The sequence below is a fragment of the Acipenser ruthenus genome, chromosome 1 (genome assembly GCF_902713425.1).
Source record: "Acipenser ruthenus chromosome 1, fAciRut3.2 maternal haplotype, whole genome shotgun sequence".
In the NCBI taxonomy this organism is placed as follows: domain Eukaryota; kingdom Metazoa; phylum Chordata; class Actinopteri; order Acipenseriformes; family Acipenseridae; genus Acipenser; species Acipenser ruthenus.
This window is the reverse complement of record NC_081189.1, coordinates 34,519,641-34,541,481: the sequence shown is the minus strand read 5'-3', so window position 1 is coordinate 34,541,481 and position 21,841 is coordinate 34,519,641. Positions and strand designations below refer to the sequence as shown.

The following is a 21,841-nucleotide window of genomic DNA, read 5'->3' as shown; positions in this document are numbered from 1 at the left end:
GACAATGAAACCAAAATCCCAAACAAAAACAGTGCTGTTTAACTGCTGCTTTGTTACCTTTTGGCAGGCTGCTTTAAGGAAAGGGCTTCTGTAGAAATGAGTATGTATACTTAATTGGCTCTGCTACAGTAACACAAGGGATGGACTTCCCTTCTGTATAATTCAGACAAAAGGATTCTGTTGTGTAGGTAGACTTCCAAATACCCGAGATGATGAAAGATGATTTACTGTATTGATCAAAACTGACAGAAAGGTGATTGACATAGCCTATTTTGCCCTTACAATACCTTTATACTTTATTATATTTTCCCTATTTTTAGATCTCCTCTGATATTTCTCATTGTCGAAAAAAGAAATAAATAAATAAAATTGCGTATGCATGCAACATAAAAAAAGAAATGGGAATAAAAAAAAAAAAGAAATAAAAAAAAAAAAAGGATCTGCTTTTGCCAACAAACATTAAGTCACTTCAAAATACACTGCTTGGTCTCCATCGCCCAGAAACTAAAAAGTCACCGCAATTTAGCAACCATTTTAGGCATGAGCTCAGCCAAGTGCTGCAGCGGTGAATGTTATGACACCTATAAACTAGACAGACTGATCGATATCTACCGTAGCAGTAAGGCAGATATACTACAGCAGTGCTAAATAGAGTACATACTGTACAACAGGTAAATAATGACAGATACTTTCATTATGAATGTTAACATGGCTGATAATCATAGATGAGACAGATATATGGTAGGCAGGTACATCCAGTATACATACAGATTACCGAGTCAATGAAAAAAATGACACAAAAGATCTGCAGACAATTATATTAGGTATCAACATGCCTTTTTCATACTTTCATTAAAACTTTACTAAACATTGTGTTCATTGAGAATATCCATCAAGTCAATATTAATTAGTGCAAGTCTGATTTCCCATTACGTGAGCACCTCAAAAGTGTGAACCACCTTCCATCTACTACAAGTACCCCCCCACAAAGCTCAGTCAATTAGTATTATCTGAAATCATTTTTAAAAGGCACTTTTGCAACAGAGGAAAATTGTGTAGGTTTATCAGGCTGTCACATCAATGGACAAAGCAAGCATGTGCTCTGAAATACAAAATCAGAGGAACAGATCATGTACAGTACATGCAGCATGACTAACACGATTCACGCAGGATTCCTGCATTAATACATTGTGAGCGCTGCGTGGACATTGCAGGAATGGTGCGTGAAGCTTGAATGAAGGACGTGTTGAGATCGAGTGTCGTCTGGCATTGAAGGGGGCGCTGTGGAGCACTGCCGCTGCGAGCTAAATACTTGTACAGCACTGCTCTTTACAGAGTGTCACTTCAGCAGTGATTTTTTTCTCTTCCTCTTTTTAAAAACCAATGCATACCTCGCACATACATGCTCCAGTTCAAAGTCAATAAACTCAACCTCATTGGTTTAATATTACAGAAAGAAATGTATCTTGAAAGTTTAGCATAATAAATGCATGTTGCAAAATAAATAATTTTCGTTATTTTCACAGATAAAAAAAGGGCTGTTCACCGATACATTTAAAAAACAAAAATTGCAAAACTACTTCACACAGAACACATCGCACCATAAATCCTTTAACTACCTATACATGGCACAATAAAATCCTAGTTTGTCTAAATAAAAATCAATGTAGTTAAAATGTGCATGCTTACAGTACTACTAATTGAGGCCAATTGTATTTTGAATAACCCTACTGACGTAAAAGGCTGGTATTGTAGCTGCTGTTTCAAAAATACATGCAAAATTCCACAGCAGTGCAAACACATTTTTTTTTTTACAGGTGTAATAATTGATCTGTTCTCCCACTATAACAAAATCCACAGACCACTTCTTAAATGCATTGAAAACAATGCTGTTCCACCCTCAACCGCCTTTCATCTGGCAATGTTGATTGTGCCTATTCCCAAAATCGTGTTGCTGTTCTGTCCCATTTTTGTTTTTATGAATTTATTCTTACAAAAACTAAAAACTTTAAACCAAACTAACTCTAAAACATCTACCCAGCATGAAAATCCTGATGAATTCAATTTAATTAAACACAGATGAACCTGCTTTATATCATGATTGCCGTGCAGGCATAATTTGTGAAATAAAACAGGGTTTCACGTTTGCCTATGACAGCACATTATGAGTGCCAGAGAAAAAAAAAAAGGAAACTAACACTGAACTAAAGAGCAGTGTTTTAATAATGTCATATCCCCAGTGAAGCGTATTATAACAGCAATAGCTCTTATATTTTCGTTGAGTGTAGATCTCAGACTTTGAGTATAAATGATACAGAATTTGAAACGTTGAAAACCACAACAGGTTATAAAAGTTATTATTAGGTTTTCGTCTGTGTTTTATTTCATAGTATGTTTCAGTTAGCCACCTCTGATCTCACTGTAAATACACCCAATATCAATCAAACCCTTTGTGTGTGATAATGGGGCACACGTAGACACTGTGGAAGTTTGACATTTCTAGGAGCCGCACTGTCTAAAATGCACAGGGGATAGCAAATAATACCGCCATAGACTAAAATATTGTTAGCTGTCTAATTTGGTATGCCCTGTGTTTCTCAGTCAATACCACTTGTGTGTGTACTATACATCAAATAAATATATAAACAAATACGGTATCTGTAAACAATAACGTTATATGTAATACATTATGCATTTTTAATATAATTTACACGACTCGTGTTTATTCCAGACATAACAGCACAAGCCCCAGAGCAACAACATTCGTGAAAACTTTTGTGATCATTTACTTTCAACTTTCAAGTTTTGAAATCCAAAAAATTTATAAAAAAACAGGCTACCTTGAAATCGGCACAATCGTTTATAAACAGGTAGGTCGCATAGTTTATACATTAAGCATTAATTAGTTAAAGATTGTTTTAGCTGTGCATGTCAAAGACGTTTTAATGAAAACAAACTATAACTGATTATACACATCACAAAGAAATCAAGCCGTCGTGTCAAAAAAGTTAGTAAATGATTGCAAAATGCAGCCGACAACTGCTGCGTGTGCACCTCACTCGTATTTTACTTCAGACACGAGCAAAAGAAAAATTTTGTGCCTGTGGGACGATCTCATTTTATGCATGCGCAATGCACCAGGGGATACAGGTTTCTGAGGGGGTACTGAACTGATTACAACACCTGTTAACTCACAATGTAACTCAGAAATGACTTCAGATAAAACTTCCACCAACGGGCCGTTAGCATAAATTCCGCTTTCCTCTGAATTAATCAAAATACTTTGAAGCCACTCTAAAATGTACAAAACGGTATCATCACTGTTATTAGTTTCTAGCATATTTCTCGTAGTTCTGTAGCTGGGTCGCTATGTTGGGCCTAGCAGCTTCAGCCATGTACCTAATAAAATAAAATAAACAATAAGAATGTTGAGGGAAGGCAGCGTGAGAGTAGGGTGAAATGTGCAGAAGAGTAGCGTGAAGACAGAATGAAGACAGAGTGAAAGCTGCAGGAAAGCAGTGTGGTGGTGACGTTAGCTTGCGTGAATCATGTTACAGTCACGCTGCATGTACTGTAGGCCAGTGTACAGCAGATCAGACCATATGTGCAACACATTGTATTGCTAATCAAGGCTTGGTGGTACTGAGAGTGTCATGCACACATTACATAGGTCTCAAAGCTTTCATATTATAGTTTTTAAAGGCAAACAACCTAATTTTAAAACATGTCTTCAGCACTGAGCTAGACTACATTAGAACCATGTTGTGTAAAGTGTCAAAATAAGGTACGCAATACAGGATGCAAATCAACATCTACCGCTACATAAAAACGGCATCACTCTTATGTCAAATCCTAGTAGGGCCACAGTGTGAATACATTGTTTCCAGACAGCTTTTTCATATGCAGGCTAGTTACCTGGAGTTCAGTTATATGGCAATGCAAGCTAGAAATCGAAAAAGCTGGAAAGACCGACCATACTGCTAATAATCACATGGGAACTGGTGCAGTAGTAGAGTACTGTACTACCAGTAATAAAAGAAAAGCAACTGTGAGAAGTTGTCATGCCACGAAAACTGTTTTATGTGATGCGCTTATGATGACAAACCCCTTCCTCCAAGTCGAGTGCTGGGAGAGTTCCATGCTCACTGAAGCAGATCCAGACAGACAGTCAGTGGAAGTGAAAAGTAATAATTCTATACAAAATGTAAGGGCATTGGGAAACACTACAGAGTATTGCCAACCCCAGAACAGCAGTACCTGATGTAATAACACAACAGTTACTGTAGTTGCATAAACAACAAGACACGGACAAGGTTTTTCTCAGAATATCCCAATATTAGGAGATCTTATTCCTGTTTATGTTTCCGACAAAAATGCAACTTACAGTAGCTGCACCAGTCATACAGCAGAACAAATAGTATATAGTACAGCCTTGCAACCCGACCCGAGCCCGACAAGAAGTGTCGGGTTCGGGTCAGGTGGGGTGTAGTTTGTATATTATAGTTAGGGCTTCTGTTTTTTGGGTTTTATTGATTGTATTTTTCGGTGCTTATTTTTAGCTATTTGAGTTTTATGTAAATCAGTTTTTTTGGGGGCTTTCGTTTTTGATATACTGTATGAAATTAATGTTTTCAGTTATTTTCCAAAATACTTGAGCGTTTTTTTTTTTGTCAAAATATGTATAGTAGTAACTTGACAGCACACTTAAGTTGCACCTTCTTTCCATTGCTGTCTTCCACAACGAAATCCCTAAGGTCACGGGCACATTCTTCTGGGGTTTTTGTGTGTAGGCATTTTTGTACATTTCGCCACAATTCTGTTTTAAATCCTCCGTATCTTAACTGTAACACAGCTTGAAATCCCGCTAACAAGCCTCCATCCTGATTGTAATCTTGTTTAAAATCTTGCAAGCGGAGTCTCCAATAGAAATGTAGGAATGTGCTGTCACTCAGTAGTTGGGGCGGGTTTAAAGTATTGAGAACGAATCAATGATAGATGCAAGTAAGGAAGGCTGGACATTGCCCAGCAGCACTGGAAAATGAATAATAAAATTAATTTTATATAAAAAAATTAAATGTCATAACTCTGCTGTACGGTTACTGACTCAGGTATATGATTGTACAGTTGGGCCTTCATTTAAGCTCGAAGCCGATTGGTCCATTCACGGTGTCCATGGAAACATAAGCCCGGAATGTTTTGCTCGACTTACATACGTAATGAATTGTGGAAATTGCGAGAGGGGTATTGTTGCAGAACGAAGGCTCCCACAGCGTAGCTCTAACACGGTAGCTCACACAAGGTAGTGCTGCGTGCGTAACTCGTAATAGACGTCATCATTATATGCTACAGCCCGACCACATGATAAGGGTGATAAATGTAGGTACTAAAACAAAAGTTTATTTTATAACAATAACCTAACCCTAAAACTAAGGTTCGTGGGGTATTGGCCGTAACTTTAAATACACACAACAATAATCTAACCCTAACCCTCAGGTTCGTGGGGTATCATGGTCACGTGGTAGGGGTGTTGAGGGTCAATGAAGCACTACGTAAATTAGTTGCGCACGCAGCATTACCCTGTGTGAGCTACGCTGTGGAAGCCTTCGTTCTGCAGCAAAATACTCTAAATATAACTTTTAGGCGGCTCATCTGGTGAAGTAGACGGCAATTTAGCCAGTGGCCGGCTGGAAATCAGAAGGCTGTATGTTTAAAATATATTTGTGAAGATGGTCGGGTATGCAAATATTTCAAAAGGTCTCAGGTCGCGTTCGGATCGTGTTTTAAATTTAGACCTCTAGTATATAGCATGCAACCCGTGTAATGGCCCCAACACATCTTTTGACTTGGATTTGCATTCGCACTGCAGAATAATTACTATATCAGTCATTAAAAAGTGAAATCATCACTTACATCAATCTTTCAGTACGCACAGTAAAAATGCAAGTTTAATATACAGACATAGTGCCAATACATTAAGTTATGTGCCAAAAGAATGTCCTTTGGACAGGCATATGGACAGACACTTGAATACCGTATAGCCCCAAAATCAAATAATGCAGGAGCTCAAAACACACAGAAGTACACAGTTTGAGATCAGCTCAGGAATTATTCAAAAACAGACAATATACTGTAGATCTAGATGAGACGAGATGTACCACAACATAATTCTGATCAATTCTGATAAAGTAGAATAGATACTAGTTTGCCAGAGTTCACAATTTCCACTTGCAAAAAGTCCTTGGTTGATAATGATTTTATTGCAAGGCTCCGGATGGATTTTATGATGGGCTGTGCATACGAAGCACTGACCAAAATTACAGATCAGATTTAATATTCTATTACATATTGTGCTATTCTCTGATAACAAATATTTCTGATGAAGGTGATATATGGACAGCATTATCCTCATTTTCTTGTAATGCTGAAATCCCCATTAAATCGTTATCCTTATCTGAGGTATTGATCGAAAGCACAGGCCATCTCTCACACTGATTTGGTCTGTATACAACCCATAACCTATCCTGAACAGCAGATCAGCCATGTATGAAACTGGACAATTTCAGCAGGTGATAATAGAAGCCAATGACAATAGATAGCTGTGGGTGATTAATTATTTTCCTTTTGATGAGGAGGTGGGGGGTGGAGCACACAAATGGGAGCTGTAGTGCAGACTGTATCATCTCCAAGTAAGGTATATTACTCTCTGGGACTGCAATGCAAGGTTTTTTTTTTTTTTTTATTGAACTGTGTATTTATAATTGCCAGCCAAAAAACACCAATAGATTTCACATATTATAATATGCTGAGAAATTAAGATAAAAAGATCAGGTGACTGGAAATCTTGGCACCTTTGGCAATCAAATAAGAGGGAGCGCCTGAGTGTAAAATCAGGGAGAACTTTTGAATTGGGTTTGGGTATGCTGGTGTAAGGTAGGGCCACTGACTGAAAATAGAATTTCAATCAAAGCAGCAGAATTGATATTTTGAAAGGGAATTCTAAATAGCATTTTGCACGTTTGTGGATACCAGCAGTCTACGTTATGCTGTGCCAAGGGGCTCCACACATACAAGTACAGGGTTTCAACAACTGGGATTAGACATCAATTGGGTGTTTATTCTGTTTGTTACTAATTTATTACTTTGTTGTTTTTCAGTGTCTGGTTTTGATGCTATCTGCAAAGAGACACACACTATAGATGTAGATGCCACATACTTCAGCATCTTTTTATTGTCCAACTGCTTTGCAGTCAAATGAATGATGATCATGAGTTGGTATATGAATTGGGGTATAGATGGTAGGTTAAGGCAAGTACTGTGGCAAAGAGGTACAGAAGAGCGAGTGATAAATTGGATACAAACAGATGAATTAGTCTATAAATGATGAATAGATGGATGCATAGACAAAAGCATATACTGCAAATGTATAAGAAAAGCAGATGGGTAGAGGTATAAATAGATATTACATTAGGAGAACAGCTGTGGTAAGTAAATAATTATAGATGCAGCAAATATTGCCTCAAAAAGGGAGACAAAATTAAAAGGTGCAATGGATACAAGAAGATCTGAACAAGCATTTTAAAAGATGCACCATACATACATGGGGCCGGGGGTACAATTGAAAGCCTTTGGAAAGCTTGACTACCACTTGGTTAGTGTTTTTTTAGTTAACTGTAACAATAACAAAAATGTCTATCAACGAATATAAATCATATCCGTTAATAATAACTATAACTAAAATAGAATGTAAAACGATAATGAAATAGTAACAAAAAATAAATACAAATTATTTTGTTATAGTTAGGCTTGCTACTTTGATTGTAAATTGGTAAAGCTCGTTAAACGTCGAATTCCCCATAAATGAGTTTGCCTGAAATAAATTTATATAGGATAAAATGTCTGTAAAACCACTCGCTGTTTTTTATTTTCTTACCAAAAAAAATCTGTAGTTTGTGTACTTTTTATTTTTGCTGTCTCTGTTCCGCTCTGAATGGCTAGATGTCACTGTCAGTCAACGACATCTAGCCATTCACTGTAGTTTCACTGTCAGTCATTTCATCCTGTTCTGACAGATCTCGTTCACTGAAGCAGCGCTAGAATTGTTTAAATGACTGTCAATCATTGACTGTCAAGACCTGCACCCTGTGCACTTTCATTTTCCAGCTACAGCGCCTGTCATTCTAACCGCCTACCTTGAAATTATCGGGTTAAGGTGTAGGTAAGCTTTTTCTATAGGTATACGGTGACAGTTACTAGTTTGGTTTGAAAATGGGGCGCAAGAGGAAAACATTAATGAACATTGTGCACAATACCCTGAACGACGGCTGAAGTCGGTCAGGACGAAGCGGGCCTGTCTGCCTTGCCTTCCAGTGACTCCGAGTCCAGCTGTGCTGAAGCAGGAGAGGGGCGGACCTTGGACTCCGAATAAGTGCAAGTTAGTTCTGTTCAACTAACTCTAGTTTTGTTCTGTGCATATTATTTTTACCCGTAAATTTATGCTATAAAAGACTGTGTAATACACTTTTATATGATGCGGTTTCTGCAGTTTATTTGAGAACATTTTGAAATGTGTGTAGGATCTTTATCTATATGTATAGCTTCGCTGTGACCAAATGTTATTTCAATTAGAATATTGGAAATCATGGTTTTGTTGCATGTTGAATATGATAAAAGGGTTTTGCTAAATAAGACATTTCTCAATGACAAAGTGTTTTTTTTTAAGCATAAAGGGGTCGATTTCACTCATTCTCTGCTTGAATGGAAAAAAAAGTAAATTCTTTAATCAAAGTTAATCAAACAAAACTAGTGCTGTACTAGATGTATGGAATGAAAATGTATCTTGCGACAAAGCTGTTACCTGATTATGGAATGGAAAAGTGAGCCTATAGAAAATGTACATTTTAATGAGTTTTTGTTTCAATATTGTCCATATTCATAAAGCATTTTCAACCAAAATCAAAAATAAACATTTTAACTTCCTATAGGGAGTGTAAATTAGCACAATAAAAACCTACCTGACACTCCAACTTCTTTGTGTTGTTTTCTAATAAGGATTAAAAGGTAAATGCTTTATAAATATGGGCTTACAGTATGTTTTCTCCAGCCTGTGATTTTGTATTGTACAGAAAAGGCAAATGTTTTATTTTCTATTAATTTTTTTCCTCCCATGGGTACCATTGATTCAGGCAAGTTGCTTATATATTTAACCCTTCAATATGCCTTATTTTCATCAGGCATTGAGGTTGTACTTGAACATTTACAACTGCAAGCTAAATGGTTTAATTATTTTTCCTCAAGTTAGTTTAATGTGAAAAAACCTAAATATAGCTTTTGTAAATTAAGTAAAAATCAAGCTGAAATAAACAGCCTGCTTTTTACTACTTGTTTCCAGCATACAGAATCTATTTGACTAGTGTTCAAGTGTGTGGAGGGCTGTACAGCAAGACTTGGCTAGTAATGGTAATCTTTGATCAATACATTTTTGCGGTTGGCTATCCTAAAGAGTGTACTGTGAAGAGGTGTAGAGCCTGGCATTACCCATGTTATTTTTACCTCGATAGATTTCAAGGTCATCACCATTCTGTTAACTGTAATAACTAATTAATAACTACAATTGTATTCAGTTAACTGTGATAACTATAAAACTAAAATTAAACTAATAACTAAAAAACACTGCACGGTTAGGTGATCAGGTGCAGAGGCAGTTGACAGCAACATAATTGATAGGAATTAAGAGGCCAGTTACAGTACCTGTATTTGCTTGTACTGTGGTCATCTGACCAGTGCCATTGTGAAGTTATTCTGGATGATGTATGTTTGACTGATTAAGATGTGCTTGTCAACACACATCCAATTCAAACACATCCAAGCATGGAATGACAAGTAATGCAATGCAAGGGAGCCACCAACAGGAATTGCCATATTTTATGTAAAAATATAATATGCTTTAAGAATGTCATTTGCCCACTGACAGCTACAGTAGCAAACCTTGAAATAACTGATTATACTAAAAACTGGCAGTTTTAAATTCACGGTATCCTTACTTTGATATACTGCATGGCTTCTGTCGCAGTCTATTTAATATACAGTATCATATAAAGCTTTTTCTTCTGCCTGGCTGCTTTTAAAAGCTTGGCTAACAGACAGTCTTGCATTTCCATGGCCATTTTATGTCAGAGTGAAATTGTTCCCACCCCTTCATCGCCGCCATTCCTGCCACTAACCAACCGTCTGTTTTGCTTATTGTCTGACATGCGTTCAGCCAGTTACACAAGTGAAGCACCAGCAAATTACTTCCCAATATCATGATTAAGAAAATACATGTTTGCAACAACACGTGGTTCTTTCAAAACTGCATATTTGATATACAAAACGAAAGGAAGTGGACAACTGATTTATGGAATTATTTTGAACAACCTCTTAAAAGGCGTTTTATAAATGTATCAAGACACTCCTCTCCATGCCATTTGTAAGCAACCAATGAAAAAAAAAAAAATACACATAAAAATCTCTTGTACAAACTGATTCATCTTGTACCATCAATGAACACATCCCCTCACCCCTTTAACACTGCAAGGCTAAAAAAAAAGGTTTTTCCAAGTGTCTTAATTAAAGATTTTATACAACAGGCTTTAGCAATAAATGTTCGTTCAGTCAAGTCTCAGATGCAGCAAATCTACTGCCAAACATTAGCCCCCCACCCCTCCACCCACCCTCCATCCACACCACCCCAACCACCAAAAAAATAAGTGAGATAAGAGCTCTTGTAATAGAGAAGTATAAATCTTCGTACAGTGGATCAGCTGGGGAAAAGAATACATCTGCAGCACTTTATTTCCATTTTATCAGTGTGTTGAATGGCACCTGCAAGGAAATCAGCAGCTCTCCCAGGATCAGCAATTTGTTCTGCGGGAGCAAAATCTTCATGCCCTCGACTAAGAGGCATTTTAACACTCCTAATAGTTTAGTGGGCCTTAAATTTCACTTTTCTGTAATACAGTTTTTTATTATTATGACTGCCCTCGTTTTTATTGTGATTCTTCCTCATTCCCAATGTTATGTTGTACTAACTGATTACCATCTCCTTTGGCTGCTGAAGAAACAGCCAAGTAGGATTTTAACTGTACTATTCAAAAAAAACATTCTTGTCCAACTAGAAAAATCTACTTGTCCTTCTTAAAATCATGCTCCTAAATGTATCTAACAATGGAGGATTGTAAAACGTGTGTGTTTGAATCCCAACTTTGTTCAACAAGTACTGTATGTAATCCTTCACTTGGTGATCTTGTGCCATTAGCTCTGCTTCAGTATGAAATGTTGTCCACTTTGTTGAACTGGTTTAAGCGTCATCCAGCAAGTAGTGCATGCATTCCATAGTAGCTGAAGACCAGTAGAACCTACTGCTACCAATACAATGCATGCATTCAACCTGTAGCTGGTCAGATGTATTACACCTGCTTGACTAAAAATCTGATGGCTCTGCATTGTACCTTTCACTGTCTTCAGACTCTCCTTGAGTAGCAGCTCATCAAGAGTTTGAATTCCTTCCTCTATCAGCATCATTAGAAGTATGTTGGTTCGATCTTGTAATTTTTTGATCAGCATTTCTGCATTCTCAAAGTCCTCCCCTTCTACAACCACTCGGTTCCAACAGACAGCTTTAAAACCCTGGAGGAAAGCAACGGTGCTCATCAGATAGAAATGTCCTTTGTTTCGGTACTGACTAGTGGACCATCACTGCAAAAATGAAGAGTTGTGACAGAAGGGTAATCTCTGTTCATCCAAACAAGAGCTGGCATCAGATGTGCCCAAACTGCAGCTTCATCATGTCTCAAGCTGTCTGACACTGTACATATGCTCTTTTTGGCAAATGTTTGATCTTCTTGGCCTACATAAATCACCACTGTATGGCAGGTGCACAATTTACAAGAAGCTCCGAAATGGGTCGATTGCACTTGAGAATGATTTTTACATTTGTAATTCTCAGAGAAGTCAACAAATATAACTGCTTTCAGGTTTTGTTTTAGGTTTGTACGGATGGTAAATTGGTGGGTTATGTTACAGAAATGCATACACATGTTATGCTCATCCATGTCCACTTCTGCCACAAGCTTCTCCAAAGTGCCACCAGCAGTTATTTTAAAAGTAAAACTAACAGTTTAAGCTGCCCTTTTCATTTTTCTTCTTTTTTTTGCTGTCTATGCCTTCCATTGGACCTGCTTGGTGGGATCACAGACATTCACAACAATTCATTTTTCACTGCACAGACAGAGCATTGTCTATACATACAAGCTTTATTTGCTGGTGAACAAATAAGTGTTTTGGCCAATTCCTCACTGTCATTTGTTGTGATAACCTGGTGTTGAAAAAGTGTATTTACTTTATATTGGAAGTTTTCGTGTTTTATGCACCTGCAGGTATCTCTGTCTTGCAGTCCAGAAGGGTTTGCACTGCCAAAACTGGCTAAATGATAGTTCTCATTCTGTTTTCTTGCGTGAACTTCAAGTAGAGCTTTCTCATTGGTGCACACAAGTGTCTCTTGCGCTTCTGAATTTTCCTAAATGTTATAGTGTCTTTCTTTCCAGGACACACTCTACTGATGTCATCTCTTGACAAAAAGTTGGTGACTATCTTCCTTTTGATTTGTGAGCTTGTTTTCACTTTATGTCTTTTCTTTGGTTGTTCTTTGGTCAGTGTGCTTATATCTCTATGAAAGTTTTTTGTGCATAATTTATCAGTTTGTACTTCTTCAGAAGAGAGAGTCTGAATCTGGATATTCTTTTTTGTTCTTCAACAACTACATTGTGTAAGAGTAATGGTTTCTTCACTTCCTTGTTGACACCACAGCCTTTCAAAATTGTGTTTGTTTTTGTACCTGGTGAATTGAGCATTGAAGTTTTTTTTTTTAATTCTGTAGTACCTCTCCATTTTCTACTTCTCTTTTTAAGTTGCAAAGCTGTGCTTTCAGCTGTTTTATTTCCTTTGCTTTTTCCAGTCACTTTTTGGACTTGTATTTTAATTGCTTGTTATACCCATTCTTCCCAGCATCCCCTGATTCTGGTGCTTCCTGTAAGCCTCAGTACTCCTGTTCGAACTCCTGTTCTGTCTGCCATTTCTGGAGTTACTGAAGAAACTGGTGGGCTGAGTGGTAACGTCTCCTGAAGTGCTGCCTTAGGTTTTCTGTACTGTTTTTTCTGTAATCTCCATTTTTTTGTTCCTGCCTGCGTTCCCTATCTGTCATTTTGCTAATGTCCCTATAATGCTTTCTGCTGCTTTCTCTTTCATTCTCTAAATACATTCCTTGTCTTTCCCTGTCATTCTTCTTTTTTCTCTATACCTTCTGCATCTTTCAGCATTTGTTAACTTACTGGTTCTCTTGGATGGCATGATAACTAGAAAATAGTAATTTTATTGGTTTAGGACAGACTTGGGGTCAAATGCAAATGCATATCACATTTGCAAATTTGGAATTTCAAAAACATGAAGTCATTTGCATGTATATGTATTTGACCCCATGTCTGGTTTAGGAGAAGATTATCTATTTATTTGTGCTTGTTTGTTTAATGTATTTATTTATTAAACGAATTAAGTGTCTTCACCAACATCTAATTTTTTAAAGTAATAATGTTGAAGACAGCAATGTCAGGACAGGAATTTTTTTATTTTTTCAATTCTTTTTATTGCATTTTGAAAAGAAAAAAAACTTATTTCTCTTCATTTCTATTCATGTTGATGAAGATGCATAAAAAGTCTCTAAACAGAGATTTCATGTAATACATGACAATTTCATAAAAAGCAGGAGATGTCTTACCTCAGCACATGCTGCTATTCCTCAAGGACAAGATGACCTTTCACCCCAATAAGAAAAACTTTACTTAAACAACACTGATTATATCAAAATAATGCCTGATGTTGGTGAGGATATTTTAGTGAACAAAATCAGGGACAGCAATAAAAATGCAAATAGTAAATATGAAAATAGGGTTAAAACAGAAACATGTCACAGTAAGCTTACTTTATTCTCTTTAGACTTGTTTTGTTTTAAAAAAAATAATATAAAGTATGTTTTAAAAATGTCACCAGTAGACCATGGGACAATGTCAGTGAGGACATTTGGAATGTAAAAACCCCAAAAAGCAAAATTGCTTTTGTTAAAAATGTTCCCCAAGTAGATCATTTAATGCTGCTTCCAAAAACACTTATTTATGCACCTTTTTTTTATTATAACTGCAATAATTTCAAGGGACATGTTAACAACGAGTTAAATGAAAAAAGCCCACCCGACTATTGCAATTGCAAAATTCATGGCAACCGTCCTAATACCAAGTACACTATGGTGGCATACAATAATATTACAAGAGAAGTGTACAGTGTACTTCTAAAAAATGCAAAAAGATTGTGCTTCACTGATTAGTATTCAAGTACAGAAAACTACAGAGTTCATGAGTGGCACAAAGTGCTTTGAGCAGAGCTCTCCATAGGCAGAATGGCCAGACGCCTGCTTCACCCACCCTCTTTCACTCCGCTCAATTAAAATCATGTATGCGTATAGGTAGATGATAATTTTGAAACTATATATAGGTCAGACTGTAACCTTTGAACTGCTAAACAATAATGAAATATTTATGCACCGTGGTTTAGCAATAACATATAATACCGTTAAATAAAAAACATTTTATTTTACAAAATTATTAATCCTTTACTTTCATTTTAATAATTGCATTTCTGAGTCATCCTGCATACCCCCGATGACCCTCAGAAGTACCCCTGGTTGAAAAAGCCTGTGCTACAGGTAACATAATAGATGTATATCATGTATTCATTTAGCAACCAAAGAAGAATGGAAGGAATATTTCACTGTTCCTACTGTGCCAATCTGTGCACTGCATTCAGGCAAAAGGCCTGCTGTGCAGATATGCTGTTAAAGGCTCATTAGCAAACAGACATGCATATTGTAGGTCATGTTAAAAGACTAGTTTCTCACATACCTAGAACAAAAAACACATTGCTTTTGAGGTTCCTAGTCTTCTTACATTAATGGATATCTGTCTCCCATTGTAGTGCTCACCACAACACTAGTTAGTTACTATTTAAGGAAAAAATAATAAATGTAAAATGTGCAGTGTTGGTTTAAAAAAAATAATAACAATAATTAAAAAGGACTGCCACCAGTCTAACCTTGGTTTTGAAAACATCTGTCACACAAGGGAAAAAAATGCTTTCACACTTGATCATTAAGGCTGCTTTTAAAAATCCTTCTGATTGCACTGGGAGTGTGAGGCTTTCAAATTCATGTTGCCCAGCAGCTGCCTTAAAGCACTTCATCTGAGAACAAGGGAATACATTTTCTGTCCTGACATGAAGAACTCTAAAATGTATGTAAAAAAAAAAAAAAAAAAAAAAGGAGTACCCTTATTTCACAAACCTATGGCAAGGTTGTTGTAGTCATACTTTGCTGCTGCAGGGTGTGGACTATGTATAAAACAAAAATCAAAAATATAAATACATTTATAAAAAATGTAATGATGGCATGTAATAAAAAAGGGAGCCTTTTATCTTTAGGAGAAGTCAATTCTTTAGGTTTAGTGATTCTAATTTGCAAAATGAGGCACAGCCAGGGGAGTGCAGGTGGTAAGAAACAATGTACATGTAGGCACAATGTTTAGTAGTACTTAAAGTAGGAGCATTAGGAAGTTGTGATATAATAGTAAACGTATTAATTACACAGACTAGAACTAATTCGGCTCTGCTATATTAATGAATGGTATGCATTGTTTGCAGAACAAAGAAAGGCAACTCTACACAATACAGGTTTTGGTAATGTGCACTGTACAGTACATAGAGTATGGGACCCTATTAGAACAACAATAGACTAACTAATGATGGGTCATGCCTGATTTGCACTCGGCATAGAAACAGAGGAATGGGCTACACAGAGGAAAGAGTTTTTATGCAATAATTCATGCAATGTGCACGGTTTATTATTTGTATTATTGTTTGCGGCACGGATGGAAGTGCTGCATATTTGTTATTGTTTTTGTACTTTTAAAAACCCTGTGCAAACGGTGACCATCTCCCGAGTTAATTCATTGATTAACTGTTGCTAATCGGGAGATGGTCACTGTATATAAACCTGCAGCCCTCTACCCTAAGTGGAGAGTGTATTAGGAGTGAGAGCGGAGAGAGCGAGGAGAGAGAAAACGAAACCAAGCAACTGCTAAACCTTAGTTGTTTATTTGTTTGGCCAACGCACCTTTTTGTTTTGTACTGTTTTGGTGTTTGTTTAAATCTTTTGTTTTTGTTTACTCATTTAATAAAACGCTAAACACCACAGCGTTCAGCTTCACCACCGCCATTCCATCCGTTCATTGCCTTTGTTTACTTCCTGGTCCGTGACATCACTACCCACACGTCACTGCAACAACAGCTCGGTCACATTTCCCCTACCCTTTTCCGCAAAAAATATGGGTACGTACTGCATTTCACCTTACCCAAATGCTCAAATTATGTCTTAAAAGGATACAAGGGTACTTATGTACGCCTACAGCATAGCCATTTATTACTCTGGTTCTCAGTAGGAGACAAAGAGGCCATATGAGCTTTTTTGATAAGATAGCTCATCGTGTGGATGTTTAGACTATTTTCTGTTGAACATCTGCATGATTCAGAATGGCGCTGGCTGGAGTTCATACGCAACCCATCTTGCTTTTGTTTATGCTAGTTTAAAACTTGGAAACTTGAAAAAAAAAAAAACTCATGACCCGGTGTCAGATTTACATTTATTCTGGGACAGAAGAATCTTAAATATCATGCCAGATTCCACAATAGACTGTAGAATTGTAGAAGGTATAACTTCATTCATTTCAACAGGGACTTGGTCGGGCTGAATTGTACAGAATGTCAGTATGTAGAGGGCCTGGATTAGACAGCTTTTACTGTAGGCCTGTATCTCTACATGGCAAAATAAACTTTGAGACATTGTATGAAGGAACTAAATTAAACACTGAAAACACTTCAGTCATTGGAAAACCAGCGATTGGCACTCAAAGGCAAGCCAATGCATCTGGCGTCTAGGAGTTTGAGTTTTTTAAAAATAAATAAATGGAAAACATTTTGAAAAAAAAAAAAATCAAACTCCCAGAAGCAACTCATGTATGTCGGATGAAAGAATAAAATGGGAAGCATGGAAGAGTGCAGAAGATCATTTTTATTTTTTAGAAATGCTATTTAAAAAAATAATAATAAAATAAATCATACAACAAAATACACTTTGAAGTGATGGTAATACATAGAAGATGTAGCCTTACTGGAATTAGTGTCAGCTCTTAAGTTTAATACAAAAAAAGTCTAAGCATTCAAGACAAACATCTCTCATATGAAATAGAATAAAACCATTGAGATTCATCAACATTACCTGCCAGAAAAAAAAGCCTTAATCAGATTTCCTCAATAATCACAGACAATGGATGCGTACTTTAAATTTCAAGGTTCTATGCAAGTCTACTGTATGTATAGCAACATAAAGCTATTGATAAAATATATGTCCAATACCGATGGCACAGGAGATTTTCTAAAAAAGTGTGGGGGGGTAGCAATGGTTTTCAGGAATAAATGAAAATAATATTTTGATCAAACATCTCAGAAAACTAGAAAATGAAAAACCAGATTACAACTTTTGGGAGGTAAACATTTTCCCACAGATAAAACCTATCAACAGAAATGTGTCTTTTTCCAATATCTTTATAAGAAAAACATCATTTAAATGTTTTGAGAAAAACCTACAGTCGACCTTGGAGTATTGCTTTGCTCTTGACTTGTCTAAACAGCAGAGTAAAATGTTTCAACTGGCTGTTACAGACAGTAGCACAACCTATTAGTGAACTTCAGTATAAAGGCTTTGACAATGAAACTTGTCCATGAAGCATTTATGCACAACTTAACGTTAACACTAGACTAGAATGGAAGTTTTCAGATCTTCCCAAAAAACGTACGCTGTCTGTCACTGGCAACACAAAAATTCTGTAAAACATTTAGGATCTACAGAACAAGTCAGATGTCTCAATGTGGAGGAAGGAGGAGGGGAGTTAAATGGTGTTCAGTCCGACTCATGCATGATCGTAGATATGTTTTCAGCCGTCAAAGGCATAAAATGCTGCGCTCAGCTCAGGATACTCTAGTAAGGTACATTTTTAAATGATTTCAATCAGCGACTCGCTTTTACATGTAGGACGCAGAGTATAACCGCAACTAAAATACACTGTAGTACATGGAAATGCTTTATATAAAAATAAAAAACAGCACCAACACATGACTTTCACTGAAACAAGTGACGAAGCAAGCTCCTACAGTGTTAAAGCAGTCACAGATCTTCAGCTGAATAGTACTGAAAACATGTCCAGTAAAGTGCAGCAAGTGCCTTTACCCCCAAAAAATAATAAATTATTTACAAATCAGTCATGTAAGCTCAACAGCACAAGAATGTACAGGACCATGTCTACTGTACTCTAGTCTTAACAGAGTTTATTAATTGCTGTTAATGAGAAGAACTTTGTGATACACATTTAAAAAATGTACTGCTAGATTCCCACCTGCTTGCCCATCAAGAGACAGCTGCTCACCTGATAAAAATAACACACATCTCATAATAATGATTTATCTTCATTACCTGTAATTAGTATGGACATGTTTTATAGAACTGGTGCCTGATGTTGGTCAATAACACCAATTTTTGCATGCATAATTTAACCTTTGTGGATTATAGGGAAGAAATAATTACAATCCATACAAAAATTTTAAGTAGTGGATTCCTTGGCCGTTGTACAGAAATTACTTTCTTTTTTGGTGACCAGTCTCATTTATTTTGCATTTTGAATTTTATTGTACTGTAATACAGTAATGAAAAAATGCATCCTATTGCAGCAGAATTGTAGTTATCTAAACTCAGTAGATAGAGGGCAACAGTAGTTAGTATTCTGTGAACTTTCTTTCCTAGTTTGCTTTGAAGATTGTTACAACTGTAAAGAGTGCTTTACTATCACTATTTTTGTTATAGGCTGAATTTGCATTGATCAAAGGCAAGAAAGGACCAAGCGAAAAATAAACTGAGGTGGGTGGTCAGAGAACAGAACAATTCTTAAAATAAAAAAAACAGGCATCACTAATGGGCACCTTGCAAAGGCCAATAATTCGATGAGCTCCTCTCAAAATGTCAGCTTATGCAAACCCAACACCTAAACTTTCTTTCCTCATTAGCTAAACGAAATCAAAAGCACACATTTTCTTATTAACTTCCTAATCTGCCAAGTGAAAGAACACAAGTCATATCCCATTAACCTCCACCCAGTAATTCCAGAACAGCTCTACACACAAATGGCAGAGCTGGGGTCAATTATAATTACACCACTATTGCTTACAATGCCATTCTGTTCAATTACAATTACACTAAAAAGTAACAAATAGCTACACACATCAATATGTTTACTCTGTTTATTCTACCAAGCAGTAATCACAAATACAGAAACATACTAGAAAGTTTTTATGGGGTCAATAAAAGTGGTTGAAAATATAAGCGTATTCGCTCAATGTAAAACAAAACATGGAACGGTGAACGATTAAGCTTGGAAAAGGTGTGTAATGGAACTGTAATTTACCAAGTATGCGGTAATTATAATTACAAAGGTTTGCTAAGGTTCAATTACAGTTACACTGTAATTGCAATTCATTACAAAATTACAAAACTACCCTCTGCAGCACCAAGTTCCAAATCTGAAAAAGAATGCAAATTGATATGAAGATAAAGAAAACATTTACACCAACAAGAGCTGCCATGTCAGTGCAGAAACATATTTTTCATGTAAACGGGGGTTATAACACAGGGTTTTCAAAATAAGCCTTCGACAGACACGTTTCACCATCTAAAACGATATTTGAGGCGGATTATTTATATAAAGATTACTTGCGTGTATTACCATTGTCAATTTTGTTGTAGTATCATACTGCAAAGTTACATAGTACATAATAGCTATGTATCCATCATCAGATATAGTGGGGGTTCATGTCATGTATAGCGGCTGTACTCCTTTAATATTAAAGGCATGATGGGATATCAGCAGACGTCAGACGACGAATGGGAGGGAGCTCTGAGGAGGAGGACGATGTAAAGAGTTTGGCAATTGGAGACACACAGCCGCGGCAAACTTTAAAAATAAATCTGAATCAGTCTCCAATACTTGGCACCAATATAGGCACTGTAACATCTGTTCAACGTTTCTCTTTATTATAAAAATACATTTTATTGAGGGAAATGTTAAAATACTTGGTATGTTAAGGTGACCAGATTTAAGTTTAAACTGGGACAGTATGGAAATATTATGAATAACTTCCACAGAATAAAACTTTATTAATAAGTTTAGTAGTGTACATACAGTAAATATAATATTAGGAGAAAAAAAAAACGGTTCATAGCAAGTACAATTTATTGAATGATTTCATCAACAAAAAAGAAAATATGTATTTATCTAAAATACATATTACAAATAAACAAAACTCACCAGTTCCTAAGAAACAGATACTCACATGTTTTTTTTAAATATCTCTTAAATCTTACGGACAAAAGGTGGTATCCAAGATATTTCTATTAAAAGATTTAAGGCTTTGCTGTAATGAAGAAGTCAGATTTTTGTCCTTTATAATAATACTCTCTCTCATATTCTAAAAATTCAACTGAAGTGCATCTCCATAACTCCAATGATGGTGGACTGGTATCCTTCAATTCATTAGGATGCAGCGTTTTGCAGCAGTCAGTAAAAACAATAGGATTCTTTTCTGTGATTTATTTAAAAGGTGAAGATTTAAGTTCCCCTAAAACAATGTGTTGAGGATCATTTCTTAATAATATTCCACAGATATGAGATACAATGTATTACCTTTGACCAGAATCCTTGTCATCTGCTGCATTCCCAAATCATATGTATTAATGTTACATTTTCACTGTCACATCTCCAGCAATTTGAGTTAGGTTTTAAATTTGATCTATATAGTTTATACGGTGTATAATTTTGAATTGAATGGAGTGAAGCCTAGCATTTATAGATCAAATTTTAACATTAGAAGTTAGAGTTCCAAGCTTCTGGAGAGATTTCCACCACCATACATTTCTCAAATTTATGTTTAGTAGTGTCATTTTTATGTTGGACTGCATTAACATTTAAATTTAACTTTAAACACTTCAAATAAAACAAAACGTGGAAATGGCATTGTAAAATGAAGGGGAGAAAACTCACGATTTTGGTTCTCGTTCATTACATTCCACAGTCACAACAAAAAACAAACAAAAAATATATGAATCTATATAAAAATCACTACACAACATTTACAGCAAGTTGGGTACTGTTTAAGCGAGGCATTTCATGACATGCTTGCCTTTTTTTCTGTCCCATGAGATTCTCACTCACTCTGAAGCAGCACAATCCGTTTTTTACCCAGATGGCCTTCCATAGAGATCACTATGTGTGTGCACATAATCTGGGTTGTTTACTTTTTGCTGTCTAAAACGTTTAAATAGAGACTCAAGAGCTGCTGTGTTGACTCTGTTTTTTTTTTTTTTTAATATATATATATATATATATATATATATATATACAGTGCCTTGCAAAAGTATTCAGATCCCTGACCAATTCTCTCACATTACTGAATTACAAATGGTACATTGAAATTTCGTTCTGTTTGATATTTTATTTTAACACACTAAAACTCAAAATCAATTATTGTAAGGTGACATTGGTTTTATGTTGGGAAATATTTTTTAAGAAAAATAAACTGAAATATCTTGCATGCATAAGTATTT

The 21,841-nt window shown here is 36.1% G+C and overlaps 1 protein-coding gene across 5 annotated transcripts in view; it reads right to left on the bottom strand.

Annotated features, from left to right (window-relative positions):
* Window positions 1–21,841, bottom strand: part of LOC117420842 (poly [ADP-ribose] polymerase tankyrase-1) — a 120,471-nt gene that overhangs the window by 50,748 nt on the left and 47,882 nt on the right. The window lies entirely within an intron of this gene.